Genomic DNA, 7,325 nt, shown 5'->3' on the forward strand with positions numbered 1-7,325 from the left:
ACCGAGTGTAGCGACGACAACGTGAACGTTTCCATGATGCCAACATCATTGAACATGACCGTTATGGTGGTGGTTCCATCATGGTCTGGGGTGGAATCAGCAGAGATGTAAGAACAGATCTTCATGTTCTGGAGAGAGGAACAATGACGGGGGTGCGGTACCGGGATGAGATCCTCGATGTTTACGTCAGACCCTACGCTGGTGCTGTTGGCCCTGAGTTCATCCTGATGGATGATAATGCCCGTCCTCATCGCGCCAGGGTGGTGGAGCAGTACCTTCAGCAGGAGACAATTGTCCGTATGGACTGGCCAGCGCGCTCGCCGGACTTGAACCCAATTGAGCATGTATGGAACATGCTGCAGGTTGCCCTTTCACGCCGTAGAGCACAACCCACGACTTTGGCAGAGCTCGGAAACGCCCTTGTGGAAGAGTGGAACAAACTTCCCATTGGAAACATCCGGGTGCTTATTGACAACATGGCTCGACGTTGTCAAGCTGTCATTGATGCAAGGGGAGGCCATACACGGTATTAACACTCCATCGACTAAGTGTAATGATGGACTATCCCCAAAAACTGTGTAATTCTTGCTCTGGTTTGCTGTTAACTTTTTGTAATGAAATGCCTTTTGGTGTTGTTATCAGATTTCAAGCATTCCGTATTGATAAAAGTTCATGCCGTTCATGAATTTTCATTCATAACCTGAGTAAACACGTTTCTGAGTCAAATTTATGTCTTTTGTTATGTTAGTGGTAAATTACACACATATAACTTAGTGATCCTTATCAAATTTTGGGTAGTATATTATCATTATTTTCTTTACCGTTGTTGCTGTTGTTGCAATTCACAATGCAGAGTGGCATTTTGTAGATACATCCAAATTCCTCAAATATTGCTCTCATCAGGAACACAATTTTGTTTTACAAATAATTTATCAGACAGTTATCTTCATGTTTTTCATGATATATACTGTAATTATTCTAGTTATATACTAATTATTCTTGTTATATATTGTAATTATTCATATTATGTACTGTAATTATTCATGTTATATACTGTGATTATTCTTGTTATATATTAATTATTCATGCTATATACTGTAATTACTCATGTTATATACGGTAGTTATTCATGTTATATACGATAATTATCCTTGTTATATACTGTAATTATTCATGTTATATACTGTAATTATTGATGTTATATACTGTAATTATTCATGTTATATACGGTAATTATTCTTGTTATATACTAATTAATCTTGTTATCTACTGTAATTATTCATGTTATATACGGTAATTATTCATGTTATATACTGTAATTATTCATGTTATATACTGTAATTATTCATGTTATAGACTGTAATTACTCATGCTATATACGGTAGTTATTTATGTTATATACTCTAATTATTGATGTTATATACTCTAATTATTGATGTTATATACTGTAATTAATCTTGTTATATACTGTAATTATTCATGTTATATACGGTAATTTTCCATGTTATATACTGTAATTATTCTTGTTATATGCTAATTATTCATGTTATATACTGTAATTATTCATGTTATATATTAATTATTCATGTTATATACTGTAATTATTAATGTTATATACTGTAATTATTCATGTTATAAACGGTACTTATCTTTGTTATATACTGTAATTATTCATGTTAGATACTGTAATTATTCTTGTGATATACGGTAATTATTCATGTTATAAACTGTAATTATTCTTGCTATATACGGTTGTTGATCATGTTATATACGGTAATTATCCTTGTTATACGCTGTAGTTATTGATGTTATATACTGTAATTGTTCATGTCATATACTGTAATTATTCTTGTGATATACGGTAATTATTCATGTTATATACTGTAATTATTCTTGTGATATACGGTAATTATTCATGTTATATACTGTAATTATTCTTGTTATATACGGTAATTATTCATGTTATATACTGTAATTATTCTTGTTATATACGGTAATTATCCATGTTATATACTGTAATTATTATTGTTATATACGGTAATTATTCATGTTATATACTGTAAGTGTAATTATTCATGTTATATACTGTAATTGTAATTATTCATGTTATATACTGTAATTATTCAAGTTATAAACTATTTATTCCTGTTATAAACTGTATTTATTCTTGTTATATACTGAATTATTCATGTTATATACTGTAATTATTCTTGTTATATACCGTAATTATTCTTGTCATAAACTGTAATTATTCATGTTATATACTGCAATTATTCTTGTTATTTGCTAATTATTCATGTTATATACTGTAATTATTCACATTATATACTGTAATTATTCATGTGATATATTGTAATTATTCATGCTATGTATTGTAATTATTCTTGTTGTATATTGTAATTATTCATATTATGTACTGTAATTATTCTTGTTATATACTGCAATTATTCTTGTTATATACTGTAATTATTCTTGCTATATACTGTAATAATTCATGTTATATACTGTAATTATTCTTGTTATATACTGTAATTATTCTTGCTGACCATCAATGCCAGTAATTATCTTTACAGGTATACGTAGTTACGTACTGTATTAAAAAACATTTTTTCGATGTTGGAGACCAGACCAAAATTTTGTCAGTAAGATAAACTACGTGAAATGGTCATATTTGACAATTTCGACAAATTGATTGCTATTAACAAAGTGCTGATCTTTTCAACACAAGGTTAAAACGGGTGATTTTCTAATGTAAATTTATGAAGGATTGACGTATATGGTGAATGCGCACAAGCGCGCATAAAAAGTATTATTAGAAACATCATTGAAGAAGAATTCGTTCACTATATGTAATCGTATTAAAAAGGATTTTATTCTAAACACGAGTCTTCACATGTTTGTGGTTTTTCATATACCGTTTCCCGTATGAGCGTGTTTTATCGCTGAATTTGTTCAGCCAACATTTATATTTATAATTGTTTACTTTCTAACAGGTTGCAACGCCACGTGATCATAAATGTTTGAAAGGGGGTATTATCCTGTCCGTATATTGAATAAATAGATAAATAAAAAATTAGCTTGATTTTTAATCCAATCGAGTTAAATTGTATAATTTACACCAAGTGTATAGTTTATATTGCATGATAAAAAGCATATAATTCTATTCTTTTGATAATATTGACATACTGAACAAATAGAAACGCATGGCACAATTTCATATTCCATTTCTGCTTTGGTTGCTAGTGATGTTGGTTGGAGTGGTAGAAATGGTTGACGCTATAGCAATGGTTGGAGTTATAATATTGTTTGAATTTTAGTAGTGGTTGACGTTGTGGTACTGGTTGGAGCTACACACTTTAGTAGTGGCTGAAGCTGTTATAATGATTTTAATTGTGGTAATGTTTGGAATTGTAGAAATGTTTGAAATTGTATCATTGCTTTGAGCTGAAGTAATCATTGGAACTGTAGAAATAGTTTAAACTGTAATTGTCGTTGGAGTCGTAATAGTGGTTGACGTAGTAGCAATGGTACTAGTTGTATTAGGGTTAGGGGTTGTGGCAGTATTTAGAATTGTAAGAGTGTTTGTGTTTGTATCCGTGGTTTGAGCTGAAGTAACGGGTGAAGATTTCGTAGCTATTGGTGTTGTTGTACCAGTGGGAGTTGTAATAGTGGTTGACGTAGTAGCAGTGGTATTAGTTGTATTAGGGTTAGGGGTTGTGGCAGTATTTAGAATTGTAAGAGTGTTTGTGTTTGTATCCGTGGTTTGAGCTGAAGTAACGGGTGAATATTTCGTAGCTATTGGTGTTGTTGTACCAGTGGGAGTTGTAATAGTGGTTGACGTAGTAGCAATGGTACTAGTTGTATTAGGGTTAGGGGTTGTGGCAGTATTTAGAATTGTAAGAGTGTTTGTATCCGTGGTTTGAGCTGAAGTAACGGGTGAAGATTTCGTAGCTATTGGTGTTGTTGTACCAGTGGGAGTTGTAATAGTGGTGAGCGTGGTAGGAGGTGTTAGGGTAAGTATTAAAGTTATATTTGGAGTTGTAGTAATGGTTTTAAGTGTAGTATGTACTTGATGTTTTATAGTTTGACTATTGGATGAAGTTGTGGAAGAGGATTGAAATGTAGTACTGTTTGGAATTAGTCACGGTTGGAGTTGTAATATTAGTTGGAGTTGTCATATTAGTTGGAGTTGCAGCACTGTATGTTGAGTGGTTGAAGGTATGGTTTGAGTTGTAGTAGTATATGTAGTTTGATTTGTAGAAGGGATTGACATTGCAGTAATGTTTTTAAATTGTAGTAGCTTTTGTAATTATAGGAGGCGATATATTTGTTTTATACTTTTATTTGTATCAGAGGTATGGGTTGAATGACGGATTGGAGTTTTAATAGTGGATGTTGGAGTTGTAGTAGTGGTAATCGTGTTTTGTGATGTAGTAGTGGCTGGAAATGAAGTGTGAATGGAGTTAGAGTAGTGGCTAGAGTTGTCCATGTATTAGTGAAAGGAGTTGTGGACGTATTTAAAATTTGAGTTGTAATAAAAGTTGTAATTCTATTTTGAGTTGTAGTAGTGGTGGGGGTTACAATAGCGATTGGAGTTGTATTAATGATTGCAGGTGTAGTAGATGTTGTAGTTGAAGTGGTTGAAGTTGTAGTGGTTTGAGTTGTAAAGTTTAGTGTTGTATTTTGTGGGGAATGTAGTGGTAGTTGGGGCAGAACTATGGTTTGAAATTTGTAGTACTGATTGGAGTTGTAAAAATATTTAAAGTTTTAGTGGTAGTTTGAATTGTATTTATCTGAGTTGTAGAAATACTGCGCTATCTTTAAAGATGTTGTAATTGTAGCTTTGTGTGGTGTTTTACTAATAATTAAAGTTGTAGTATTACTTAGAAATTTCGTAATTTTTACAATTGTAATGGTGGGATTAGTAGTAGTGTTTAGATATATAGCAGTGGTTCTAGTATTAGAAGTATTGAGAATTGTAGTTATGGTTAGACTTGTAATTTTGTTTGGAGTTGTAGTAATGATTTCAGTTGTAGGAGTAGTTGTAATTGTAGAAATGATGCGAGTTGCAGTTATGTTTGGAGATCTAGTACTGGGTTGAGTTGTGGTAGTGGTTGTAATTGTAGTAATCGTTAGAGTTGTGTTAATGGTTGGTGCTGTAATGATAATTAATTTTTTTTTGTATTTTTGCCGTTGTGGTATGTGTTGAAGTGGTAACAATGTTTTTAGCTGCATTAGTGGTTGAGTTGTAGAAGTGTGTAGATTTGAAGTAGTTGTTTGAATTTTAGTAGTGGTTGGAGTAGTAGTAGTAGTTTAATTTCTGTAATTGCTTGGATTTTTTATACTATTTTTAGTTCTTGGACGTTTTAGTAGTATTTGAAATCGAAGAAGCTTTTCTTATTATAGAAAGTGCGCCAATTGTAGTGATGAGTTTAATTGGATTTAATGATAGCAATTATAGAAGTGAGTTATGTAGTACTCCTAGGCGTTATGGTAATAGGTGGAGTTGAAGTAGTGGTAGGAGTTGTGGTAATGTTTAGAGTTCTAGTAATGGTTATAGGGTTGTAGTAGTGGTTAAAGTTGTAGTATTGTTTTTAGCTGTAATTTTTATCGGAGTCCAAGTAGTGGTTGGATTTGTAGCAGTTATTGGAGTTGTAGTGGTGCTTGGCTTAGAAGTGGTTGGAGTTGTGGCAGTGGTTGGAGTTGTGAAAGTTGTTACTGTTGTGGTAGTGGTTGGTGTTGTAGTACTTCTTGGAGTTGCAGTAGTGCTTAGAGTTGTAGTAGGTGTTGGAATTGTAGATGTTGGTGTTGTAGTAGTGGTTGCTGTTTTACTAGTGGTTGGTGTTGTAGCAGTGGTTGTATTTGTAGTAGATGTTGCAGCTGTACTAGTGGTTGACGTCATACTAGTTTTTGGAGTTGTTGGATTTGTAGTAGTGGTTGGAGTTGTAGTACTCATTGGAGCTGTAATAGTGGTTGGAGTTGTAGTAGTGATTCGAGCTGTAGTAGTGGTTGGAGTTGTAGTAGTTGAATTTGTAGTAGATGTTGGAGTTGTAATAGTGCTTGAAGTTGTAGTAGTTGTTCGATTTGTAGTAGTTGTTGGAGGTGTAGTAGTGCTTGGAGTTGTAGTAGGTGTTGGAGTTTTTGTTGTTGTTGGTGTTGTAGTAGTGGTTGGTGTTATAGTAGTGGCTGGTGTTGTAGTAGAGGTTGGTGTTGTAGTAGGTGTTGGAGTTTTTTTGTTGTTGTTGGTGTTGTAGTAGTGGTTGGTGTTATAGTAGTGGTTGGTGTTGTAGTAGAGGTTGGAGTTGTAGTAGGTGTTGGAGTTGTAGTAGGTGTTGGAGTTTTTGTTGTTGTTGGTGTTGTAGTAGTGGTTGGTATTGTAGTAGTAGTTGGTGTTGTAGTAGTGGTTAGTGCTCTAGTAGTTGCTGGTTTTGTAGTAGTTATTGGTTTAATAGTAGTAGTTGTTGTTGTAGTAGTTGTTGTAGTAGTTGTTAGTGTTGTAGTTGTGGATCATGCTGTAGTAGGTGTTGGAGTTGTAGGAGTTGTAGTAGTGGTTGAAGTTATAGTAGTACTTGGAGTTGTAGAGGTTATTGTTGTAGTAGTGGTTGGTGTTGCAGTAGTTGTTGGAGTTGTAGTCGTTGTTGGAGCTACAATAGTTGTTGGAGTTGTCGTAGTTGTTGGAGTTGTGCTAGTGACTGATGTTGTAGTAGTTTTTGGAACTGCAGTAATAGTTGGGGTTGCAGTAGTGAATGGTGTTGTAGTAGTGGTTGGTGTTGTAGTAGTGGTAGTTTGCGTAGTAGTGGTTGGAGTTGTGGCAGTGGTTGGAGTTGTAGTAATTATTAGTGTTGTGGTAGTGGTTGGTGTTGTAGTAATTCTTGGAGTTGCAGTAGTGCTTAGAGTTGTAGTAGGTGTTGGAATTGTAGTTGTTGGAGTTGCAGTAGTGGTTGCTGTTTTACTAGTGGTTGGTGTTGTAGCAGTGGTTGTAGTTGTAGTAGGTGTTGCAGTTGTACTAGTGGTTGATGTCATACTAGTTTTTGGAGTTGTTGCAGTAGTTGTTGGATTTGTAGTAGTGGTTGGAGTTGTAGTAGTGGTTGGTGTTGTAGTAGTGGTTGGAGTTGTAGTAGTGATTCAAACTGTAGTAGTGGTTGGAGTTGTAGTTGTTGAATTTGTAGTAGATGTTGGAGTTGTAGTAGTGCTTGGAGTTGTAGTAGTTGTTCAATTTGTAGTAGTTGTTGGAGTTGTAGTAGTGCTTGGAGTTGTAGTAGGTGTTGGAGTTTTTGTTGTTGTTGGTGTTTTAGTACACAAGATAGGTCAAGTCCGAAAGTTCC

At 34.0% G+C, this 7,325-nt stretch overlaps 1 long non-coding RNA gene across 1 annotated transcript; it reads right to left on the reverse strand.

The window, feature by feature from the left end:
• Nucleotides 1-3,073: 3,073 nt before the first annotated feature.
• LOC130050299 (uncharacterized) lies at nt 3,074-7,086 on the reverse strand. Its single transcript, XR_008798740.1, has 2 exons — nt 7,026-7,086; nt 3,074-3,372 (listed from the first exon to the last, which is right to left on the reverse strand). It is a non-coding gene; the product is annotated as an uncharacterized LOC130050299 (long non-coding RNA).
• Nucleotides 7,087-7,325: the final 239 nt, after the last annotated feature.

This window comes from Ostrea edulis, chromosome 9, assembly GCF_947568905.1.
Source record: "Ostrea edulis chromosome 9, xbOstEdul1.1, whole genome shotgun sequence".
NCBI lineage: Eukaryota > Metazoa > Mollusca > Bivalvia > Ostreida > Ostreidae > Ostrea > Ostrea edulis.